The following is a 26913-nucleotide window of genomic DNA, read 5'->3' as shown; positions in this document are numbered from 1 at the left end:
CACACATGAGCTAGTTTGTAAATCCAGAATGTCTGGAATGAAAGGGACCTGGGTTACCTGGTAGAAGGGCCATGGCACACTGTTAAAATTTATTGTTGCTTTTCTCCCAGCCCTCTACCAAGGACCAATGGTTTTTCACCAGGAGCATGGTGCATTGTGGAAAAAGGAAATAATCAGACTTTGGGGAGATAAATGGATACTGGCTCTGAACTTGCATTAATTCAAAGAAATTGAATATGTCACTGTTGTCCACCAGACAGAACAGGGGCTTATGGAGATCTGATATCGATTATTTTCAATGAAGTCCATCCCACAGTGTGTCCAAAGTTACCAAATCCAGTCTGTGGTTATTTCTCCAACTCTAGAATGCCTAACTAGAACAGATTAACTCAGCAATTGGCATAATCTTCACACTGGTTCTCTGAATAGTTAAATAAAAGATATTATGATAGGAAGAGCCATGTGTTCCTTAAGAACACAGCATAGGGATTAGTGTCACCTTCAAGGACTTGAAGGATTTGAATGTGGTGATTCCGGGGTGCCTGGGTGGCTCAGTGGGTTAAAGCCTCTGCCTTCAGCTCAGGTCATGATCCCAGGGTCCTGGGATTGAGCCCCACATCAGGCTCTGTGCTCAGCAAGGAACCTACATCCCTCTTTCTCTGTCTCTGCCTGCCTCTCTGCCTACTTGTGGCCTCTGTCTGTCAAATAAATAAATAAATAATCTTAAATAAAAAATTTAAAAAATAAATGTGGTGATTCCCACCACATCTCCATTCAACTCACCTATCTGGCCCATGCAGAAAACAGATGGATCTTGAGGAAGAACAACGTATTATTGTATATTTAACTAGGTGGCAACTCCAATTGCAGCTGCTATTCTAGATGTGGTTTCACGGCTTAAGCAAATTAACATATCTCCTCAAATGTGGTATGCAATTACTGATCTGTCAAATGCTTTCTTCTTGATACTTGTTAGTAAAGACTGCCAGAAGCAGTGTGCTTTATACTGCTACCAGCAATACACCTTCACTGTTCTGTCGTAGGGCTCTATTGGCTCTCCATCCCTGTATATAATTTTGTCCATAAGGATCCTGATCATCTTTCCATCCCACAAGATATCATACTGGTCAACTATATGGATGGCATTATGCTGATTGGACCTAGCAAGCAAGATGTAGTTACAAAAATCAGCTACAACCATGTGACCAACTGTAGAAATGATGACTGCAATTAATATGAATAATTCTTTATTTTATTATGAATTTTGTTACAAATTTTGTTGTGTGTACGTGTGTGTGTGTGTGTGTGTGTGTGTAATATCCTTATTTTCCCCCTTCCTTATTTCTTTAATATATCATGTATGGTATTTAAGGATCACACGAGGAATTTGCATCTGATTCCAGAGAAAGGTTTACTGTGTTTTTAGTTGTATCATGTTAAATGGATGTATTACTTTATGATTGTCTTTATTTGGAGATTAAGTGTGGTTTACGGGAGTGTATGTGGATACCAAGTTGACAAGGAGTGGGCTGTGATGATTAATTTTATGTGTCAACTTGGCTGGGCCATTGTTTGGTCTACATGTTATTGTGAAGATATTTTGTAGATGTGATTAACATTTACAGTTAATTGTCTTTATAGGAGATTATGCTAGATAATGTGGTTAAGCGTCATCTAATCATTGACGGTCTTAACACCAAATACCTAACTTTCCCAGACAAGAAGGAATTCTGCCTCAGAACTGTCACACAGAAATCCTGCTTGAGCTTCCAGACTGCTGGGCTGCCGTACAGATCTCAGACTTGTCAGCCCCATAATCACATGAGCTAACCCAAGTCCTTAAAATAAATCTATTTATCTGTCTATCTTCTATATGAAACTCAAATCTATCCTATCAGTGCTGTTTCTCTGGAGAACCCTGAGTGACAGAGAGCAATCTCCATTTTAAGAAGATGATGGGTTGGCAGAACTCTGTGATGGTATTATTAGGGTAATGTTAACTGCCATTACCAATAGACCTCCCAACAACAGCATTGAGAATAGAAATTCATGTCTTGGTCACATAGAGCATGTGCTCCTTGTAAGTAGTTGGCTCCACATCCTGGAAGACACTCAGGTCTCTCCTATAGCTTGTATCAGCCTTCTGCCAGTGCTTCACTGTCCTTCCAACTAGATGTTGGATCAAGAAATAAAACAGAGCAATTCCTCTTTTTTATTAGGTTCCTTGGTCCAGAAGGAATACTCATCAATTCCCTCCACATTGCATTGATAGGAACAAATCATGAGTCCCCACACATCTTTAAGAGAGCTTAGAAAATAGAGTCCCTAGTTGGCTGTTGCACCTCAAAGGCAGGTCTATAATGTGTGAGAGAAAGGAAGATATTCATGTACATCTACACTCTCTACCATACCCACCAAGTATCATATTTTGACAATGGCAACAACACCACTGTGTGTGTATATGTGTGTGATATTCCTTTGCTAAGCAAATGGTTTTAAATATTTGGAGCAATAATGACCCAAGAGTCTATAATTTTTAATATATTTAAGTATACTTCCAATTAAAAAAACAAAACAAAACAAAACAAAACCTGATTTTTGGAGGCAAGGTTATATACATAGTAATTTGTCTTATGATTTAAGCCAAAGAAAACTAAGGCAATTTTAAGATGCATTATGGATATTATGTCATAGAATAGGAACATTATTCTCCATTTTAGAACACCAAATGTTCTGCTGACCTGCACCTGGAATGCACTATTCTGTCCCAATGACTCAGATGTAAGAAGGAAGAAGTGAATAGATTGGGATTTAGGGAATAATAAAAAAGAGAACAGAGTTGAAGAGAATGATTAAGGGAAGGGCAGGAGGAACGACATAATACTTGCCAAGTACTAAAAATAGGAATCTAGAACTGTGTAATTCAATTCTGGCCATGACTGATGATTGAACTTGATTTTATTTTTCAATACTTTCATTTAATTCTATATCCTTCATTATATGTGAATAACACTCCAGTGTAGTAAATCACAAAATGGGAATGAAGGCTGTAATTTTAATTAACATATTTTATGATGTTTCTGATGTGTATGCATTTGATCAAATTTTCATTTACAGTGAGCTATTTTTTTCTTTCTCATGTAATGTTTGACATTACCATTTCTTTCTTTAATGAAATACTAATATTTAATAAAATGAATTAAAATTATAATATGACTTGTCAGGAAGTTTTTCCCTCAAATATTTGTATAATGGAAACTAAAACTCATAGCCAGGTACAGTTGCAGTTGATAGGAAAAATTAAGCCTGCTGTTTTTTTGTTTGTTTGTTTGTTTGCTTTTTTAACTGCTTTGTTTTTTCTTTTGGCATTCCACTCCTCTTACTTCCCTCCAGCTAGCCAAAATAAATGATTCGTGCCACTCATTTTTACTCCTGATTCCCTTTCAGTGCCTTTTCTGTGCTCTAGAAAGGATGGAAACTCACAGATACTCACTTAGGATACAGACATAGGGCATTCTCACTACTAAAACTAGTATTAAAATACATATTTATAACCTAAAGAGACACTATTTTAAAATAATTTTTGTCTTTGGCCAGATAGGTAACAATTTTGTCTGTTTATTTCATAGAAAATAGAAATTCTTTTTTTTTTTTTTAAGATTTTATTTATTTATCAGAGAGAGAGAGGGGAAGAGAGAGAGCACAGGCAGACAGAATGGCAGGCAGAGGCAGAGGGAGAAGCAGGCTCCCTGCTGAGCAAGGAGCCCGACGTGGGACTGGATCCCAGGACCCTGGGATCATGACCTGAGCCGAAGGCAGCTGCTTAACCAACTGAGCCACCCAGGCGTCCCAGAAAATAGAAATTCTAATAGATCTTACTCTGGTGCTAGATACATGTGGAGAGCTGCTGCATTCTGTTTTTAGCCAAATTTATTAACTACCCGCTCACGTGTTCACTCACCTGTTCATTCAGTCAACTAGCCACGCATCCCTGAGTTCCCCTTCACTGTCCCTGCAAATTCCTGTCCTCCATTTCAGAGAACTCCCCCTCCCCTACCTTCCCCAGGATTCCCCATCCCCTCCCCCACAAAATCTCCAGCCCACATACCTGTGAACTCCTCCTCCTCCCAGGAACTCCCCCTCCTTTATCTCCACCCATTTTTCAGCACCACTTCATCTCTCTCAATAAGGAGAGAGAAGTCAGCTAATTGCCACATCCCAAAGTCTCTCCTCAGTGTCAACTTATTTACATTTCTCTGGAATTTATCGAATTTGCATAGTCACTTTCTCCAGAAACGGGACAGTGAAAAGGAAAGAAGAAAGAGGAGAAAAAGATCCTTGCGCTGTGAAATGACAGGTGAAATGTGAAACCCAAAAGAAATCAGCTATCACACTCCTGGCAGGTGGTAATTTCTCTGAAAATATTACTATTATTACTACTTTGAGATCATTAAAGACACCAAAAACATTTATGTCTCCATGCTTTTTTTTATGCAGCTATTAGTGCTTTATATGTGCCTTTGTTTACATTTTCACTTGTCAGAAAGATGCTTATCTTTGAAGAACAATTGAAATGTCACTTTCTCTGATTACTTCCCTGGTCCCCTTTATGGGGAAAATTACTGGTTCCTCCCCTGATTCTGTTGTTTCCAACAGACATAATGTTTAATCTGTAGCAATGAGAAGTCAGGTATAATGTAATAGTTTGACACAAGGTATTGCCCCCCTCTCTCTACATACACATTAATTCTGGGAGAGAATAAGAATGGACAGAGAGAAGCATGTGCTGGTGGCCTCCGTATCCCAGTTGACAAAACAGAAAATGTCAAGTTAAAATTACAATTTCTAAAGAATTTTAATCAAAGTGAATGGATCAGAATTCTTAGTTTTTACATTATGTAACACTGAATGCTCAATGCATAAATAAGAAAATGCTAACATTTAATTTCTAAATTTTAGTCTTTTTAATGCGTCATTTCATGACAGTGTACTTGCATTTATACAAACAGCACATGCTTCTGAAAAATAATATTATGACATAAATTTGTTTTGTGGATATGTATTCTTTAATATCCATGTTGTGAACATATTATGAACATGTCCTCTAGTCAGTAGATATCATCCTATGTTGTACATTTTCATGACTTCATTATGTGATGTTCTAGGTTCCAGAGGAACCAAGAGCACAGAACTGAAGGTAACTAGGAACTGGGATGTGTTTGTTTGGATGCCATCTCCATTCTTAAATAGATAAGATGTCACTGTTTGTACCAGCAGGGAAACTTCATGGAAATACAGGAAGAAGAGATGATGAACACTTGACATGGTTTATTCTTTTCTGTCTCTGTTTCTCTATATCATACTCTCATTTATACACCTTATATATATATATAATTGTTAACAACTTTATGCTGTTATAAATAATGCTAAAACATATATTCTGTACACAATATTATGAAATATGACTAGGAGAGGAATTGTTTTACCAAAGCACACACAAAATTTTAAGTTTTATTTAATATACATTCTCATACATCTCTGTAAAACGTTCCTAACACATTCAACTCCCTTCCCCTGCTCAGTAACTGCCTCACAGTCCAGCTAGGATCTGTGTCCCCATTCTTTGAAATGATGGCCCATTTTGCAGGGTAAAATGAACAGTCAGGGGGCAGAGCTTATCCTTCATTTTTCAATTAAAAATTTTTTAATTGCTACTGAGTACAAATAATTTAGATGTCATTTCATTGGGGGGAGGTGGTTAATTTGTTACATATTGAAATTGTGAAGACTAATCATTTGTCTCCGTCTTTGTGGCACATAATTTATTTAGTATTAATCAGAGAGTAAAGGTATATTTGTGTACCATGATTTTAAAAGTACGTATGTTTTCTCATTTTTAACCTGTTTAATTTACTTTCATTTTCAATGTGGTATTATGTTTTCATGTAGCTTTTTTTTTTAATATTCTTTGTTTTAAATCTAGATTGGTGTTCTCAGAAGTAATTTAAACACCTGTTCAAATTACTCAGAGATTATGCTTATATAGGTAATAAGATCAGATAGGCACAAAGGAGAGGCTTCAAAGCAAAGGAGATTGCCACAGCAAGCATAATATTTAGCAATAAGTTGGATTTCCTGGGCTTGCCATGGTGGTTGCCTTTACAGGAAAAGTGCTGTCCCTGTCTTCATTAATAATCCACCCTGGAAAAAAAAAATAATAAAAAAAATAAAGTGACATTACTTAAGCATACAAAAAAGCTAACTACTTTTTCTCATAGCAAAAATTCAATCAATATAGTAAAACTTTAGTAAAAACCTTAGTTTTAAAAGTCAAAACTAACACGATGAGTTTGTCATTTAGAAATCTCGAGATAAACAGCAGAAGAAACGTAACAGTTAAAAGGGTGAGCAAAATGGCAGCTTGTAGGGGCTCTAGTCCAGGTCATGAGCAGGCAGGAGCTCAAAGGAGAGTGGGATGTTCTGGCTTTTTAATAACATGTAATTAATGATTAGTGATACTGAGAATGTCTGCACATACCTATTGGCCATTTGTATGTCTTCTCTGGAAAAATGTTTATTCAGATCCTCTGTCCACTTTCAATTACATTTTTGATTTATTTTCTATTGAGTTCTTCATATATTTTAGATAACAATCCTTATCAGCTTTATGATTTGCAAATATTTTCTCCCATTTCATAGGCTGCCTTTTCATTTGGTCGATTGTTTCCTTTGCTGTGCCGAAGCTTTGCAGTTTTAGGTAGCCCTACTTATTGTTTTTGCTCTTATTGCTTATGTTTTAGAAGTCATATCCAAAAAATTGTTGCCAAGACTTATGTTAAGGAAATTTGCTTGTTTTCTTTTAAGAGTTTTATGGTTTCAGGTCTTAATATTATAGTATTTAATCCATTTTGAGTTAGTTTTTGTGAATGATCTAAGACAGAGTTCCAAATAATCAGGAAAATGCAAACTAAAACTACAGTAAGATAGCTTACACTTGTTAGAATGACTGTTATCACAAAGACAAGAGGCAAATGTTGCTCAGGATATGGAGAAGGAAGGAACTTTTTTCACTGTTGGTTGGAGTGGAAATTAGTACAGACCTTTTATGGAAAACAGTATAGAGTTTCCTCAAAAAATTAAAAATATGACTTCCCTGTGATCCAGCAATCCTACTTCTGGGTATATATCTAAAGGAAATGAAATCACTATCTCAGAGATGGTCATTTCTTTTACCATTCTTGGGATTTCATTTTCTTCACCATTTGTCTCTTGATAGACACTAAGATTGCTTCTATGCCTTGTAACTTATTTTATAAATAAGTATAGTGAAAATACTTACCATATTATTATGCATCCCCCCCAAAAGAAAGAAATCTTACCATTTGTGACAAGATAGATGAACCCTAAGGTATTATGCTTAACAAATAAGTCAGACACAGGAAGACAAATAATGTATGACCTCACTTCTGTGTAGAATCTAAAGAAGTCAAATTCATAGAAACAGAGTAGGTTGGCAGTTGCCAGGAACTGAGAGGTAGATGAAATGGGGAGATGCTGGTCAAAGAGTACAGACTTCCAGCTATAAAATGAATACATTCCAGGGATCTAATTTTACAACACGGTGACCATAGTTAGCAATACTATATACTTAACTGTATAGTTAACAAAATCGTATACTTGCAATTTGCCAAAATATTAAATCTTAAATATTCTCGCCACACACATAAAAATGATGGCTATATGAGGTAAAGTGTCTGTTAACTATATTGTGGTGATCATTTCAGAATATATACATATGACAAATCGTCATGCTGTACACTTTAAACTTATACAATGTTATTTGGCAAGTGTATCTCAATAAAACTAGAGGGGAAAATAAGTGCTTTAAAGACACCAAATTTTGAAAGCTTTATATGAAAAATAAGAATGCAAAATACCTTAATGAATTTTATCTTGATTACATATTTTAAAACGTTTATATGTATGACTTTAATAAAATAGCATTTTAATTAAATACAAATAGGAAATCATGTTTAAGTTTGTAAGGTAAGTCTCCTTTCTTCCTTTGAGTCTACATTCATTCTATCAGTGATCCATGTCCTAGGGCAAGTCAATCTGGGTAGGAGAAACCTGAAAAAAGAGCATGGGGACAAATTAGATACACAAATAGAAAGAGGGTTAGCTTGTTTCCATGGGATATCAGTCCCCTCCTGCCCTTCTAGTTAAATACTAAGCAAACAGGTATAAGAGTGCCAGGTTACTTGCCGCCTGGGCCATTCAGATAACAAAGCCAACAGTTTCACAGAAAAGTACCAAACTCTTACTTAAGCATTTTAAACCAGATGTCTGAATACTTATTAATTAGTGAAAAAGGGAACAGACTAATCTTGTTTCATAAACTTACAAAAAGATGATTGACATTTTATGGTTAAATCAAATTTTATGTAAGTGGCTTATTTATTGTGGACTCTACAAAGTTCAACTAAAAACTACTTAAAAACTATTCATGCTTGCCTTTTCCTAAGTGGGTTTATTCATCTTCCTCATGTTTTCTGCATGTGCTTGTTTGGATGTCTATGTGCATGGAACACTCCAAAAATTCAGAAATTGACCTCATATCCCATGTCATACTTCTGTTTTCCTCTCCTTTTTCTTTCTCTTTTTTCCTGCCTCTTTTACACTTACACAGCCTCTTGTACAAAGTATCAGTATGAGTTTTATAAGTATGTGTTTTATTTGTTACAAGTTTGAGGGAAATGAAATTTGTTCCTGACCATGCTATGGTTTTATTTCAGCTTAATGCCATTAACCAGTGAGGAATGATTTTCTTCAGGGCCATTGGATTATGAAGAAAGGTAATGACATGTTCTCATCTATTCTGCATTCAGGGCTACATTTATATTATTCACCCACTTGCAACTGCTATGTGTGAAACAGATTGATAATTTTATATCATTCTTTGCATTGGAGAAAGAGCAGTAATAAACAGTTGCTCTAGTCAGTAAACAGCATTCAAGATTTCATATAGCCAGAAAAGCAAAAAACAGTTATATGAAAACAAATAACCGAAAGGGATGTGCTATTTACATCAGTGATCCTAGGGACACTTTTGTTCATTCAATGACTATAGCACCTTACTGTATACAAAACCCTATGAATCTTCATTAAAAATTATGAAGAATATGTCCAGTTGAAAGTACTCTAACTATCCTTCAAAAAATCTGGTGAGACATACCAGCATTTTGTGGTGTGTTACATTTGATATAAGGGACAAAACAGAACTTAAAATTTAAAGATATGTTGATGTCTATGTCAGCATAAGAAAGTGGTCAAATGGGGGTGCCTGGGTGGCTCAGTGGGTTAAATCCTCTGCCTTCAGCTCAGGTCATGATCCCAGGGTCCTGGGATCAAGCCCTGCATCGGGCTCTCTGCTTGGCAGGGAGCCTGCTTCCTCCTCTCTCTCTGCCTGCCTTTCTGCCTACTTGTGATCTCTGTCTGTCAAATAAATAAATAAAATCTTAAAAAAAAAAAAAGTGGCCAAATAAAATAACTTACACAATTAAATTAATCTGAATGAAGTAGCCTGAAGATAATCCAACAACTCCTAGAATTTACATATTCTTTATTTATTAATGAATGGAGAAGTTCTGATATTTAAGAAACTTTTATATAGGGGCACCTGGGTGACTCAGTTGGTTAACCTTCTGCCTACAATTCAAGTCATGATCTCAGGGTTCTGGGATTGAGCCCTACACTTGGTCCTTTGCTCAGCAGGGCTATGGGGGTGGGGGCTGTTTTTCCCTCTCCCTCTGCTGCTCCCCCTCCTTGTTCTCTCTCTCTGTCAAATAAATAAATAAAATCTTAAAAAAAAAAAAAAGAAAACAGAAAGAAACTTTAATGTAATTATTAGCATTTGGGGATATCTGCATTTGGGTGATTATAAAATCAAATGAATATAGAATAATATCAATCAAATAATTAAACTATTTCTCTATAAGTGGGAATTATTTCAGGATTTAAACGCTATTGGTTCAAAAGACACATAAGGAACCAGAAAAGACTTTGAATAGCCAAAGCAATATTGAAAAAGAAAGCCAAAGTTGGTGGCATCACAATTTCAAACTTCAAGCTCTATTACAAAGCTGTCATCATCAAGACATCATGGTACTGGCACAAAAACAGACACATAGATCAATGGAACAGAATAGAGAGACCAGCCCAGAAATAGACCCTCAACTCTATGGTCAACTAATCTTCGACAAAGCAGGAAAGAATGTCCAATGGAAAAAAGACAGCCTCTTCAATAAATGGTGCTGGGAAAATTGGACAACCACATGCAGAAAATGAAATTGGACCATTTCCTTACACCACACACAAAAATAGACTCAAAATGGATGAAGGACCTCAATTTGAGAAAGGAATCCATCAAAATCCTTGAGAAGAACACAGGCAGCAACCTCTTCAACTTCAGCCGCAGCAATATCTTCCTAGAAACATCGCCAAAGGCAAGCAAGCAAGGGCAAAAATGAACTATTGGGATTTCATCAAGATCAAAAGCTTTTGCACAGCAAAGGAAACAGTTAACAAAATCAAAAGACAACTGACAGAATGGGAGAAGATATTTGCAAACGACATATCAGATAAAGGACTAGTGTCCAAATTCTATAAAGAACTTAGCAAACTCAACACCCAAAGAACAAAAGATCCAATCAAGAAATGGGCAGAAGATATGAACAGACATTTCTGCAAGAAGACATCCAGATGGCCAACAAACACATGAAAAAGTGTTCCAAATCACTTGGCATCAGGGAAATACAAATCAAAACCACAATGAGATATCACCTCACACCAGTCAGAATGGCTAAAATTAACAAGTCAGGAAATGACAGATGCTAGTGAGGATGAGGAGAAAGGGGAACCCTCCTACACTGTTGGTGGGAATGCAAGCTGGTGCAGCCACTCTGGAAAACAGTGTGGGGGTTCCTCAAAATGTTGAAAATAGAACTACCCTATGACCCAGCAATTGCACTCCTGGGTATTTACCCTAAAGATACAAACGTAGCTATCCAAAGGGGCACGTGCACCAGAATAGCAGCAATGTCTACAATAGTCAAACTATGGAAAGAACCTAGATGTCCATCAACAGATGAATGGATAAAGAAGATGTGGTATATATATACACAATGGAATACTATGCAGCCATCAAAAGAAATGAAATCTTGCCATTTGTGATGACGTGGATGGAACTAGAGGGTATCATGCTTAGTGAAATAAGTCAGTCAGAGAAAGACAACTATCATATGATCTCCCTGATATGAGGAAGTGGTGATGCAACATGGGGGGCTAAGGGGGTAGGAGAAGAATAAATGAAACAAGATGGGATTGGGAGGGAGACAAACCATAAATGACTCTTAATCTCACAAAACAAACTGAGGGCTGCTGGGGGGAGGGGGTGTTGGGGGAAGGGAGGTGGGGTTATGGACATTGGAGAGGGTATGTGCTATGGTGAGTGCTGTGAAGTGTGTAAACCTGGCGATTCACAGACCTGTACCACTGGGGATAAAAATATATGTTTATAAAAAATAAAAAATTTTAAAAAAATAAGGTAAATTGGACATCATTAGGATTAATAAAAAAATCAAAGAACTACTTTTATGCTTCAAAGGACATTCAAAAATTAAAAAGGCAACCCAAAGAATGAGAGAAAATTTTTGCCAGAAATATATCTGATAAAGGACTTGGAACTACAATATGTAAACATAATTATTATAATTCTGTAATAAGATAAATAATACAATTTTAAAATGTGAAAAATATATATATTTATGTTTATAAAAAATAAAAAGAATTTTTAAAAAGTACACATAAATAACTACTACAATCCTCAAAATTCATAATAAAACATTTAAATACTAAATTATTTATTCATTCATTTATAAAAATGTTTAACAGGTACCAAAGAAGCCGTGGTCAACAAAATGTAGAACTCTCAGATTTATAATGGAGACAGTAATCAAAAAACAGTATGCTACAAAGAAGTACATGATGTTATCAGAATGTATGTTAACCTCCTACTCATAGGAATAAGGATATCATACATCTCAAGATCAGCTCAAGGAATAAATGTTTAAGTTTCATATTGGAAAAGCATATGCCCATAGCAGTATTTGTCATAAATACCTCCCAGTTGAGACAACATTGTAACAATCCATATCCGGTTAGAGGAGTATTGTCAGAATAATTGGAACAAGTGTGGAACCTTCACTGTCAACTGAGAGGTAATTGTAGCAGGAATTTCCAGCCATCATCTTGCCCTGATCTCAAGGACTTTGGGATCTTATGAGTAGCCTCCATCAGTTGTCCAGATGGTTATTAAATATGGCACAGATCCAACTATGTCACCCCAACTGCCACACGGACACACAAATTTGAAGAAACTCGCTAAGACTATAAAACTCTGTAAAATGGATGCTACATGTGATTTAGGAGAAGGCTCATAGTGTCTTTGGAAGGTAGATACACAAAGCATCATGCAGGTTCTTCCCAAGAAAAAGAGGGAAGGAAAAGAATGGACATCAAGATAACTTACTTACCTTATTTATTTATTTATTTGATATTTTATCTATTTATTTGAGAGAGACAGAGATAGTGAGAGAGAGCACTAGTGGGAAGGAGGCGAGAAGCAGAGTCCCCGCTGAGTAGGGAGTCCTATGTGGACTGGATCCCTAGACCCTGGGATCACAAGCTGAGTCCAAGGGGGATGCTTAATTGACTGAGCCATCCAGGCACCCAAGGTAGCATGAAAGACAGAGTCCGATGTAGCTTATCACGGGAAAAAAAAAAAAAAAAGTCAGACTCTGCAGTAGTCCTTAATGATACACAGTAAAACTCACCGAAATTCAAATTCAATACCCTCTTTATCAAGATTCCTCAACAGAAAATGCTGTCTAGGATACTATGCTACAACGTTTTTTTTTGTTTTTTTTTTTTTTTAACAGAAGACATCTGCTGAAGGTGGACCTTGTCAGATGTTACATTCTGAAAAATAATTTAGATAAGGAAAGTTTCCTCTACTTCTATATAGATAGCAAGTAAAAGCATCCTGCTATCAGTTGTTCTATTCTACCAAGTAAGACCATTAGTTTATTTGCCACAGATATTTTTTTTTCCATTTATCAGATGTGCGTGTATGTGTGAGTGCCTCTGTGTGTGTGTGTGTGTGTGTGTGTGTGTGCATATCTTGTCAGTCAAGCGGTTTTACTCTCAGCTCAGGCAAGTTTCAAACACTGCACGGATTCACAGAAAAGCAAATTGTTTGTTGCCCTGGAAGACTCCCTGTGTTGTGTTATATGAACAGGAGCAAGGCAAGTTTGTGGAGACCTGTTAGCTGGAGATTAAAGGGGCACTTTTGTAGTACAAACTAAGGCAAGAAACTTTTTGAATGGCAGGGAACTCGTACATAAATTCATTTTTTCAGAAGTTCCCCTGATTAAAAGTCATCACAGACCAAAATTCCCTGGGCCAGTTCAAATATGTGAATTTAATGTAAATCATTAGAAGTGATCATTTGGATCATTTTTGTTTACGGGTGACATATTAAGAAAGACAAGCTTCAGGAAGAAGATAAAAGTATAGTTTGTCTTTCTTCAGGTTATTACTGACTAAAAGGATGTTTTCAAAAAAGCCATAATATTTGATATAAATTATTGAATACCCAGTAAAACAAAATGTGCACAAAAATTAATAATTGACACATATTGCCAATTTACAAATATAAAATATATAAATCTTGTTCCTTACTTGAAAGTATCATCAATTCTTAAAGAGAGCATTAAAAATGTTATGTATGGTGTCTATTTTCTCATAGTTACAGGTGTTTGAAGGAAATATACCACTTATTAGATCTGACCTAAGGAATATAGGTAAACAAACAACATATAACTACTTCAGAAAATAAAGGCCATCAGTAAAAGAGAGTATTGGATTCAGTCTTAGATTAGAGTAGATATTTTGGATTTCAATAATTCAATAATGCCATAAAATAACAACTTTAATTATGTGAGTTTTGTGTGGCATTTCAAATACAAACATTGACAGAGTTAATATACAAGTTCTCGAGCTATGCTTACTGAAGATAGAATAATAAGGGAAAAAATCATTCATTATAATACTCATGAAATTAAATACTTCATGCCCTAATCTATTGCAAAAACCCCTATGTTTCATTTATGTGTATAGTTGAAATCAATTAAACTGGTGGATAAATAATGAATGCTTCCTGTAAATAATGCAAGGCGTTTATTTGGCTGGTATCACATTTCCTCTATGTGAGTGATTCTCTGTGTTGGAGGGATACATGACCAATAATCTTACATCTTAAAACGAACAAACAAAAACACTGCAGAGATATATTCATTAAAAATAATTCAAGGGTTGGGGCACTTGGGTGACTTAGTCACTCAGCGGGAAGTCTACTTCTCCCTCTGTCCCTCACCCTACTCATGCTCTCTCTCTCTCAAATAAATAAGTAAAATCTTTCAAAAAATAATAAAAAATAATAATTCAAGGGTTATTTGTTGAATATGTAAAAACTTGCTTATTTTCTTTCATTAAAGCATTAATAAAATTAATATCAAATAATACAAGAGAATATATATCTCTAAAGATAGATGCCTGTCTTTAGGAATGTACTCATAATTTATGTCAAAGAAAAGCATCAATAGTTCTTTAAAAGTTTGCTTTATCTGTGTTTTTATTTAGTAACTAAAATAATCCAACACCATTGTACATGTTATTTTTATCATATTAAATCTTGATAAAAGAAACTATTATTTGACAAACTAGATAAATTACACACTTAGATTTAGGGAGGGGAATGGAAACAATTACAATTCAGGACAAGGGAATTGTATAGACAATGATAGAGGAAAGTGACACAACTGGTTATATCTAGGAATTATTAAATAATAAGTGCTGTGGAGTTTTGGGCTATTCACTGATTTTGAAGTTTCCGATAATGTAGGAATGGTACTGGTCCTTCATACGACTGCATGAGTGCCCATTGTTCACTGGAAAACACCCATATGAAGATCATTTTAGGGCTGATCAGCCATATATAAACTCATAAATAAGCTTTTTTAAAAAAATTAACATATAATGTATTATTTGCTTCAGAGGTGCAGGTCTGTGACTCATCAGTCTTACACAATTCACAGCACTCACCATAGCGCATACCCTTCCCAGTGTCCATCACCCAGCCACCCTATCCCTCACCCACTCCCAGCAACCAACCCTCAGTTTGTTTCCTGAGATTAAGAGTTTCTTATGGTTTGTCTCCCTCCCGATCCCATCTTGCTCCATTTTTTCCTTCCCTACCACCCAAAGCCCCCACCCTGCCTCTCAAATTCCCCATATCAGAGAGATCATATGATAATTGTCCTTCTCTGATTGACTTATTTCGCTCAGCATAATACCCTCTAGTTCCATCCACATCATTGCAAATTGGCAGGATTTGGGAATTTTGAGGCTGCACACACACACACACACACACACACACATACCACGTCTTCTTTCTCCATTCATCTGCTGATGGACATCTAGGTTCTTTCCATAGTTTGGCTATTGTGGACATTGCTGCTATAAACATCCGGGTGTACGTGTCCCTTCGGATCACTTCACTACTTCTGTATCTTTAAAGTAAATACTCGTTTTTTATCTTAAAGAAGTGGTACAGAAGGTAGAAGCTATAAGGAAGTTTTGATAGCAGCCAAAGGGAGGCAAGAACTTCCAAGGGGAGATAAGTGGACTTAGATATCTCAGGGCCTAGTAAATGAACCTGATTTAAGAAAGAAACCCAGTATGTTATAAAAGCTTATTCAAGTATGTCACTGCAGGCTATGCAAGTAATTGTATTGACAAAATAAACACTTGATTCTTAGTCTTAATTTAAAAATAAACAGTGTTGTTGATGTGGAAGACATCAACTTAATAGCCATTGTAGAATCCTCCATAGAGTCAGGAGCCGCATAATCATCGGCTTAGGCCAATTGTGGTCTCCTTGCCCTTACCAGGTATGTGGTTTTTAACATACCTAACATGAACCAAACTCAGCCCAAGGATATAAAAGAACATCTGCTGGAAGATCCCGGGAAGGTTTTTCTCAGACAGAAGATAAGACATTTCTGTCTTCTGCCTCTTTGTGCACATGAAAATTTGAATGGAAGCAGCCATCCCAACATTCTTAGGGAATAGCCAGAGAATTATTAGAGAAGGTGAATGGGAACCAGAATAATACTGAGACTTAATCAAACAACCATTACCCCTTACCTTATATTTGCTTTTCTATGATATAATAATGTCTTTGTTCTGTTGTTTGCAGGCAAAGCATTCTCATACATATGTTAGCAGGTTGCGTGGAAGGCTGCAGAAGCAGGTCACAATAAGATTATCAAAGAGGCAGAAACCAGACTAAGGAAGGTGGGCTTTACTTGGTAAACAGTGGGGGGTCACTGGTGGCTTTTGCTCAGGGGAGTGACATGATGAGAACCGTACTTCAAAGGATTAATTTAGAAGTTTTGTGTGGGAAGGGTTTAAGAGAGGCTCAGAACATTTCACCACTTGGAAGGCATTGTTGAATATTCATAAAAACTAGTTTATCGCTCCACATAAATAATTTTTAAACACAAAGTAAAATACAGTATGTGTTGCCATGGAAGTGACAAAAGCCTAGGAAAGATAATGACAAGCAGGGAAGATGGAGCCATTGTGATTTAAATTAGTATAAATCTTTCTAGAATTTAAGTATGCTTTCAGGGAGAGTATTTTGAATACACAAGGAAAAGATTACAGTTATTTTGTAGTTCTTACTAAAGAGGAAAATAACGGAAGAGGTTTCTGCACATGAGACCTACAAAGCTAAAGGAGGTCAAGTTCACAGAGTCAAAAAGCTGAGTAGGGTTTAAAAGAGTGAATGAAGCTCCAATGCAAAGCACCCCTGTGATAGTTGTAGTTGTTGTGATAATATGATAACATTGTATTGCCCCCAGTCGAGAGCTAAGCCCTGGGTGTGATGGATAGACAGGGGCCTGCCCCTTCTCATCCTCCTTCTCAATCATTCACACAGGCTAGCTTGGGAAGAGCACTGTATATACAAAGAGAGAGAGGTTATGAAAACTAAAATATGTCCTCAAATAAACGGAGTCCACAAAATAAATGTTAGATGAAGTCAATACGGGGCGGGGGTGGAGGAGTTGGTGGAGAGGAACAGACACACCAAAAACTTGAAACATCTTTGAACACAGAACTAAAGACAGCAACGTCACGAAACCTGATCATGATGGTCTAGCAAGACCTTCCGTGTTTCCTGGAGTCACTCTCCACTATTTCTGGTATGGAGGCCGTGTGTGATCACACATGCATGTCTCCCCTCGCTGGACAGCAATAGATGAACTAAAAGAATTAAAAATTAAAAATTAAAAAATGAACTAAAGAATGAAAAAGAATTAAAAGAATGAAAAAAGAACTAAAAAGAATTAAAAAATAAACTCCATCCGTTAAAGAGCTTTCTGTGTTTATAGTTCATTTCCATACACTTTAAATAATATTCCAAAAGCAGTGGTTCTCTGAGCCCTGCCCCCAAAGTTTCTGATTCAGTAGGTGGGAGAGAGGGGGCCGCGAATTTGCATTTTCCAAGTTCCAGGTGGTGTTGCTTCTGCTTCCTCACACAGAACCACAGTATGCAATTAGTGGAATCTACGAATGCTTCTCTCCAAAAGTCCAGGGGTTCCCATTCAAACCCCCTCCAGGGGGCGCCTGGGTAGCTCTGTGGGTTAAGCCTCTGCCTTCAGCTTGGGTCATGATCTCAGGGTTCTGGGATCAAGCCCTGCATTGGGCTCCCTGCTCAGCCGGAAGCCTGCTTCCTCCTCTCTCTCTGCCTGCCTCTCTGCCTACTTGTGATCTCTCTCTGTCAAATAAATAAATAAATAAAATCTTAAAAAAAAAAAAAACCTCCAGGCTTCCCAAGCAAACTTCTCAAAGAGGCTGCCTAGAAAAACTGTGTCCATTTATTGAACTCCCATTCCCTGCTCAGGCCCTGTCTGTCTTGTGTCTTTGGCTGGCTTCAGAAGCTGTGGCTTAGGGTTCCCATCCCATGATCAGGCGACCACTCTATGCTCTGGTGTTTGGGAACAGCTCCCCTTTCCTGTTGTGCCCTCAGACACCAGAACCTTTACCTCTGCTCAGTCTCCTCTGTCCCCCCAAGCTTCTCACTGATTCCCACATTGCAGCTAGGTTTATCTCCTGAAAACTCCGATAGGGCTATATGAACCTCCTGTTTAAATCCCTTAAATTTCTCGCCACCTCTCTTAGGGTTTCTCTGATCTGGATGGTGCCCACAGGACCGAGGACAGTCACTCGTTACTGAGGCTTGACATCCTCTCCCTGTGGAAAGCAGTCCTTGCCATTGCACTTTCTAAGAGCACCTTGGACTTGTTTATTAGGTTACTAGCCGTGCTGTAAGAAAATGGCACAGAATGGATGGCTTAAATAGAAATTTACTTTCTCACAGTTCTGGACACTGAAGTCTCAGCTCAAGGTATGCATCACACTGGGTTTGTCCTGCAGCCTCTCCCCTTGGCTTGCCTGTGGCCACCTTCCTGCTGTGTGCTCACATGGTCTCGTACGTGTGCAAGCACACTCCTGGTGTCCCTCTGTGTGCCCTAATCTCCTCTTTTTATGAAAACACCAGTCAGATGCGAGTAGGTCCCACCCTAAAAGCCTCATTTTAACTTAAGTACTTCTCAAAGGCCTTATATCCAAATACAGTCACATCCTGAACTTCCGGGTGTTCGGGTTTCCACAGATGACTTATGGGGAAACGCAATCAGCCCATAACAAACACTGCAGTTCTGATTAGAACTGTAATTTGTTACTGTCTAACCTCTGTGTCCTCCCCAGCCACAGGCTGTGTCCCGCAGGAGAGACCAAGTGCAGCTTATTTTTTTACTGAAAGATGGGATTGTGGTCAGGAGAAACAGGGATATGACAACTCAGAGCCGGCTTTCCCTCCGCTTGACTGGAGGTTCCCAAGCACAGACTCATCAGACACAGTGCTTGTAATCCATGCGGGTTTGTGGTGACTTGGTCCCTTCAGGTCCAAGACAGAAGAGTCAAGGGCTTTAAGGGAAAAGTGCGCAGAGTCTAAAAAAACACTGCACCACTGTGTGAAATAGATCCCCCCGCCTCCGTTCAGTCCCCAGTTTACGTTCTCACACAGCTAAAAACAGACAACACAAATAATGAATATCTAATCCCCTAGTTCAAATTCTCATTATTGAACCTTACAACGTCTGAGCAAACCTTGTATAAAAATACAAGACGCAAGGCCAGCCCATTCTCTCCGTCCGCTGTCAGTCAGGCTGACCAAGACACACTTCCTAATGTACAAACTATTGTCCATTACCAGATTCCAAGATGTTCGATAGCAGTTATATAAAAAAACGCTTGACACAGCGCTCTACTATGTTATAAAACAAAATCACTGCTCCTTGGAGGGGAAAAACAGAGAAAGTTTACAGAAATATGTAAAAGTAGAAAATGTTGTCATTCAAGAAATAGCCATCTTTAACACATTTTTCTATGTGTCTGATTTCCTATGCATATGTTAAAATATGCATGCATACTTTTATTCAAATCTATATATTAAAAAATGCAAATACTCTGCTCACTGATTTTTTTTCCCATCGTTTTAGTCCTATAGTAATCCTTCTAATTTTGATAAACACTTTAGATCTTTCAGGTCTCCCTCCTTATCTTTTCTCCATGTAGAAGTGGTTTTGGTGTACATTGTGGTGTGGAGAATATAATTATGATTATGTTTCTTTTATTCTTCCTTTTAAAGTAAATAAAATACTTCCTACCTTTAGAAATTTAAAAAAAAAAAAAAACACTCATTACAAAGTTCAAGTGAGGGATGCCTGAGTGGTTCAGTAGGTTTAGTGTTTGCCTTCCACTCGGTTCACGGCCCTAAGGTCCTAGGATTGAGTCCTGAATCTGGCTCCCTGCTCAGTAGACAGTCTGCTTCTCCCTCCGCTGCTCCCCCTGCTTGTGCTCACTCTATCTCTCTCTTTCTATCAAATAAATAAATAAAAACCTTTTAAAAAATAAAATAAAATAAAATAAAAAGTTCAAGTGATTCGATGAAACTGAGTAAAATGAGGTAATGACAGTACAGTTTCTTTCCATATACCCTAAACTGACCCCTCAGAGGTTACTACAGTTTACATTTTTCATGTAGATTATAGACACTCTTTCTTTTATGTATCATTAGTGGGTTAGTGATAGCTTTTTTAAAAAATCAAATATAGTCAATAAATCATACCACAGCTTGTTTTTTCATACTTAACATTTGCTTGGAAGTCATTTCATGTTACCAAAATAATTCACATCATTTGTCTTTAAAGTTGTACAACATTCCAGAGCATGAATGTTCTATAAAGCATTTAACAGTGCCACCATGGATTGGTATTTGTTTTTAGGTGTTTGGTTTTGTTTTTTTTTTCCTATTGCAAGTAATATTGCAACAAATATTTCTGTACACACTTAATTTTACACAGGGGTTATGAGGTATGTGGGACTGAATCCTGAAATTTAAGCTATCAATTAAATTTTGACAAAATTCCAGACTGGTCCTAAAGAGTTTGGATCAATCCACATTCCCACCTATAGTGTATAGGAACAGCCTTTTTTCACACATCACCAACTTAGCATATTTAAAATTATCTTCTTTTGTTCTAACAAATGTTGGGGAATAGTATCCAGTTTTATTAATTTGCATTCCCATATTTTCTTGTATGTAAGATTTTCTTATCTTTTATGTTCTTAATACTTATTTTTATTTCATCATCTTTAAATTGTGTTTTCAAAATATTTAAAGGTTTTTATATTCACTTGTTTGCCTTTTGTTGAAAACAGAAATCTTTCGCCTGCTTTACTGATGCCAAATACTTCCACCGGTCTGTTGTTAATTTTTAACCTTAGCTTACAAGTATTTTCACATTTTCTGTGAAACAAGTCCTCAGTTTCATGCCCTGATAAGTAGGTCCCACTTGTAAAATATAAATATGTTCCTACATACCCTTATCCAGTATTTTTAATTCTGTAATTTAAGTCTAGATTTTTCGTCAAGTTGGACGTGGCTCTCTCTATGCCATGGAAGGCCGTGGTCACGGACGGACATGCAGTCAGGAAGGGTTTGTGTCTCCTGCCCCACAGCTTTCCTTCCTCGTCCTTCGTGAATTTGTCCCAGTCAGGTTTTTGTCTCTTCCACCTTCTCCGGTGATTGCCATATTACCAAATCCACAGGCTATACGTTGATCTTTTACATTCAACGTGATAGCTCTCTTCAGTATCCATATCCACCCCCTTTCCATGAAACATTTTCTTAGTGTCTGGAACTCTGCTCTTGATTCTGGCCCCATTTTCTTTGATCTCCTTTGCCTAACCTCTAAATACCAGCATGTCCAGAACATAGCCCTTGGACATTTTCTCTAGGTCTATATTCTCTTCCTAAGTGATTGCATGAGGCAAAATGTCTCAGTTTTGGAATGCCTAAAAATATATTTATTTTTCTCTCACATTTGGATAATACTTTGCTCTACATGCATTTCCCTCAAGCCAGACAAAAGCTTGGGCTCTGGAAGGAGCCAGGCTGTGTTTGAATCTCTATAGACCACTTACCAGCTATGTGACCTTAGGCAACTTACTTAATATTTTTGTCTTCACTTCCTTCTCTGAAAAATGAGGGTTATAATAAGTACCTACCTCATCAGGTAAATAGGAAGATTAAAAGAGGAAACAGTTTCAAAATACCAGAGCATAGCCTGTGCTTAATATGCTAACTACCATTATTATTTGATAACATCATGCATTAAAACAGTTGATGCCAATTCTGTGTCTTATTATGTTATAAGTAACCTTTTCAAGATTCTCCATTCTGAAAAGTTTTAGGATTTTTCTCTTAGAACACAGAGATTTTTATGAGGTTGGCTCTAGATGTGAATCTTTTATTCTCCCAAAATATATTGCCTTGGCACCTGGTAATCCCTTCGATCTGAAAGCCTATGTCTCCTCAGTTCTCGAAATATGTCAACAATCAGTTCTTTGATTTTTACCTTTTTTCCATTCTTCTAGCTCTTCCTGCAGAATTCCTATTAAACAGGGAAACTGTGATAAATGCTCCATATCACTTACCTCACTTTTCACAAGTTTTAATCTCTTTTTCCTTTTATTCCATGTTCTTGAAAGTCTTTCAGCTCAATCACCCAGATCACCAATATGTCACCAGTGTAAATCCTGCTTTAAGTTGTATTCTCTTGGAATTTACTTGCAATTTTTAAAAACAATTTAAGTTGCTTCTTTGCCTAACATCATGCTTATTTATTATATAGGAATAATGCTCTCCAAGGATACAATTTATATTTTTATTATAGTCTTCTCTTTTCTGTTATCAAAAAAATAAAAATAAATAAATAAATGTACCAGACAATTAAGGAGATGGCTTTATTCAGCTGCTGTAATACGGAAATGTTCTCTAGTGAAGAATGTTTCAGAGAAAAGGAAGAGGATCTCGTCTTTTATAAGGACAGGTAAAGAAGGAAGTCTTAAGGAAGTTGGAGCACGTTTTATCTGAGAATATATGGTGGTCCTTTCAGGTTAGTCATTTGTCAAAACAGAGAAAGGTCAGGATTTCTCTAACTTTGCTACTTTCCAGGAGCAAAGGAGTTAGATAATACTCAATATTGTCAACTGTCCTAAATCTGTTTTTTGTCTGTTTCATCTAACGGTTGAATTTAGTAACTCACTTTCATACCATTGAATTACCATAAATTAAGGGTAATTCTGTATTTTATGGTCATGTGTGTATACATGTGAAACAAGAGAATCAGTTATTTTCATTCATCACATAAATTTTTATAGGTGCAGCCATACTCTAACAAAAATAATCTGAAAGTTAGGATTTAGGAACAAATGCATATATCAATATATCATCTACTTTATTCTTGACTTTCCTATGGCTCCTCTTGCTGAATCCATTGTGTTGTTTCTGTGATATTATCAAGTGGGCCATGAGTCATATAGTGAGTATCCCTTCTCTGGTGTTTCTTTTCCTTTCTTTTTTTTTTTTTTTAATTAACATACAATGTATTATTTGCTTCAGGGTTACAAGTCTGTGATTCATCAGTCCTACACAATTCACAGCACTCACCATAGCGCATACCCTTCCCAGTGTCCATCACCCAGCCACCCTATCCCTCACCCACTCCCAGCAACCAACCCTCAGTTTGTTTCCTGAGATTAAAAGTTTCTTATGGTTTGTCTCCTTCCTGATCCCATCTTGTTCCATTTTTTCCTTCCCTACCACCCAAAGCCGCCACCCTGCCTCTCAAATTCCTCATATCAGAGAGATCATATGATAATTGTTTTTCACTGATTGACTTATTTCGCTAAGCATGATACCCTCTAGTTCCATCCACGTCATGGCAAATGGCAAGATTTCATTTCTTTTGATGGCTGCATAGTATTCCACTGTATATATATATACCACGTCTTCTTTCTCCATTCATCTGTTGATGGACATTTAGGTTCTTTCCATAGTTTGGCTATCGTGGACACTGCTGCTATAAACATTCAGGTACACATGCTCCTTCGGATCACTACATTTGTATCTTTAGGATAAATACCCAGTAGCATGATTTGCTGGGTGGCAGGGTAGCTCTATTTTCAACTTTTTGAGGAAACTCCATATTATTTTCCAGAGAGATTACATCAGCTTCTGCTATTTCTTTTCATTTGAATGACCACATGTTGTTAGTGAAGTGACACTAATGCCAAGAATGTAAGTAGAATTATTGAGGTGTTTATTTTTTTAAGATTTTATTTATTTGACCTACAGAGATCACAAGTAGGCAGAGAGGCAGGCAGAGAGAGAGGGGGTAGTAGGATCCTTGCTGAGCAGAGAGCCCGATGCAGGGTTCGATCCCAGAACCCTGAGATCATGACTTAGGCCAAGGGCAGAGGCTTTAACCCACTGAGCCACCCAGGCATCCCTGAGGTAGATTTTTAAAGTTCAGTAGAAAGTATACACAGGACCTCATTAGTAGTCCTTCATCAAGCTTGTTGGAGAAACTCAGTTGTACAAATAATGGTCAAATTTGATTTCCAGGTAATTTTAATAGTCGAATAAAAAGGATCAAAGATCTCAGAGACTCATCCTGCCTCACTCCCCTAGTCCCATTTATGACCTCCAGGATAGAGATTGCAGAAGTCTCCAAATCTAGCTAATCTCCTAGCAGTTTTAAGGAATGGATTTATTTAAAACCCTGGTGACTAGAGGCACACTGTGTGTTTGTACTGATGGATGGGTGTCTCAATAATCAGTCTCTGGGAGTGAGTGAGGGAAATCACACTGCTTTTTCACAGGACTACAGTCCATCTAGGAACCTCCAGAATCAGAATACTCACATTCATTTTTAGTCACAGCAGTCTAACAATCCTGTTGAAAGAAACTTAAAAATCAAGAGAGAAAATAGAGAGAGAAAAACGTTTGAAAGCATTAGAGAGATACTGAAGCAACCTAGACTTAAAGGAAAAAAAATCCAGACAAAGGGGAACCTCCTGGACAGGTAAGCCAAACATTCCCTCAGGCCAGGCCATTTGCCAATTCTAGGTCTACAGCCAAACAAATACAAAAACAAAAAAGCCCCCATAACCCCCTAAATCAAAACAAAAATGAAACTGAGACCTACACAGAAGACTGAGATCTACACAGAAAATAAGTACAAAATTAATTAATTAATTAAAATAAGTAATAAAGAAAGAAAGAAACCTAATTTTTTTTTTAAACACTTGCAGAATAAGAGGGACTGGGAGTGGGAGCAGGGAAAACATCCAATGGGACAGGATTCTAGTAAGACGCAAAGTTCAGAGAACTCTAAGCTCAATACTATAAACTCACAATCCCTTTCCTGAGTCATTTTTCAAATTCCAAAGCAACTGGGCAAAAAGCCAAACAAAAATCCTGACATACTTAAGATGAAAGGAAACAAGGATTAGTGTTTAGGATCCAACTCATCTCTCTTGAAAACAAGAATCCAGGGATCACCTAATCCTCCAGAATACCTGAGGGGGATAAACCCTAAGAATGGGAGGAAGTTTGAGGGTGTCAAAGCCAGCCCTATACAATTTTGTGTCAGCTCACCTGTCTGGATTGTGGTAATTAGCTCATCTTATCTGTTATCTGTTGTAAGAAAACAACTTATTAATCTACCATTTTCCTAATGCAATATATAGCATTTAGTGAAAAATTACAAATCATTCTGAGAAATAAGATTAAATTAATTTTTTAAAAGCACAAAATATTTTAGAAAACCAGTTTCAAAGATAGTCTATTGGAGTTTTCAAACAAGGATTTTAAAAAGCTATCTATTTTATGTTATAAAATAGAAAAAAATTAATACATTAAAAATACATAGTCAACAAGCTACTGGAAAGAAGATGTTGCATAAAAAAGTCTTATGTTACTCCACTTGAAAGAAAGAAAAAAGAAGAAACATAAGAAAAGTAAATTGAATAGGAAATAAAAGATAGAAGGAAAAAAGCTAAACATATCACTAATTATACTAAGTGAATATACCTAAATATTTTAATTAAAAAGAGACAGTCATCTGGATTAAAAGTGACTATACACTGCTTACAAGAGACACAATTTAAATACCTCCCTGGGGGTGGGTATTATGGAGGACACATAGTGCGCTGAGTACTGGATGTGGTGCATAAAAAATGAATCTCAGAACACTGAAAAAATAAAATAAAAATTTTTTAAAAAGTAAAAAATTTTAAATTTAAAAATTTAAAAAATGTATGAAGATGGAAGTTTAAATGACAGTAATTTTAAAGAAAAAGTCACTATAAAAACTAACCAAAAGAAAGCTTATGTTGCTTTACCGTGTGAGCATGTGTGTGTTTAATACATAATGATGTGATGACATAAAGTGTACTGTGCAGCTAGACATTTGCTTAGAGCAAAGTCGGTAGTCATTAATACCATATTAGAAACTAAGGAAGTTTTGCACTAAACTGATGATCATCAACCTTAATTATTATGCTATAAATCCTTAACCTATTTTCTCTCTCTGCATTACACATCTATTTTATGCTTTCTTCTCTTTCCTCAAATGCAGTTACATATTTCTACTGAGAAATTAAAGTAATTGTATGAGAACTTCCATAGGCCACTTGTCCACAACGACCCAACGACCAGCACTTTCAACTTAATGTTCCGCCTTTTGTCTGTGGTTAAAGAACACACAGTCCATGCTTCTGTCTAATGCTCATCCCTCCAACTAACTGTGAGGTCCCATCCTTCTTAAATCTCCTTAAATATGGCATTATCTCTGCTGACTCATTCCCATCAGCACAGGAATGCTTGTGTCTCCTGTATAAACACACAACAGCACTTTCCTCCAACCCACCCCACCCAGCTTCCCTTTCTGGCTTATTCCCATTAAACGCACTCTCATCAGACCTTCACTCTACCAAAACTTCTCTCGTCACAGCTGGAAGAAACTAGACGGTGGCATGAAAATGATGTTCTTTGTAATTTTCTGTTGTCATCTTTGTTTGGCGATAAGACTCTTACACCATTAAAAACAAAAACTTCTCTTGTCTAGTCCATCAGTTACCTCTAGTTACCAAATCCATTATCAACTCATAGATATCCTTGAACTTGATCTATAAATGGCATTGGACAACATATTACTCTCTGCTCCTTGAAACATTTCCTCACTTGGTCTCCAAATACTACATTCATTCAGTACTTTTCTACCTCACTAGTTCCTTTTACTCAGCCTTCTGCTA

Source organism: Mustela putorius, unplaced genomic scaffold (assembly GCF_011764305.1).
Source record: "Mustela putorius furo isolate JIRA1106 unplaced genomic scaffold, ASM1176430v1.1 tig00003845_pilon_pilon_pilon, whole genome shotgun sequence".
Taxonomy (NCBI): domain Eukaryota; kingdom Metazoa; phylum Chordata; class Mammalia; order Carnivora; family Mustelidae; genus Mustela; species Mustela putorius.
Note: the sequence above shows the minus strand (reverse complement) of the source record.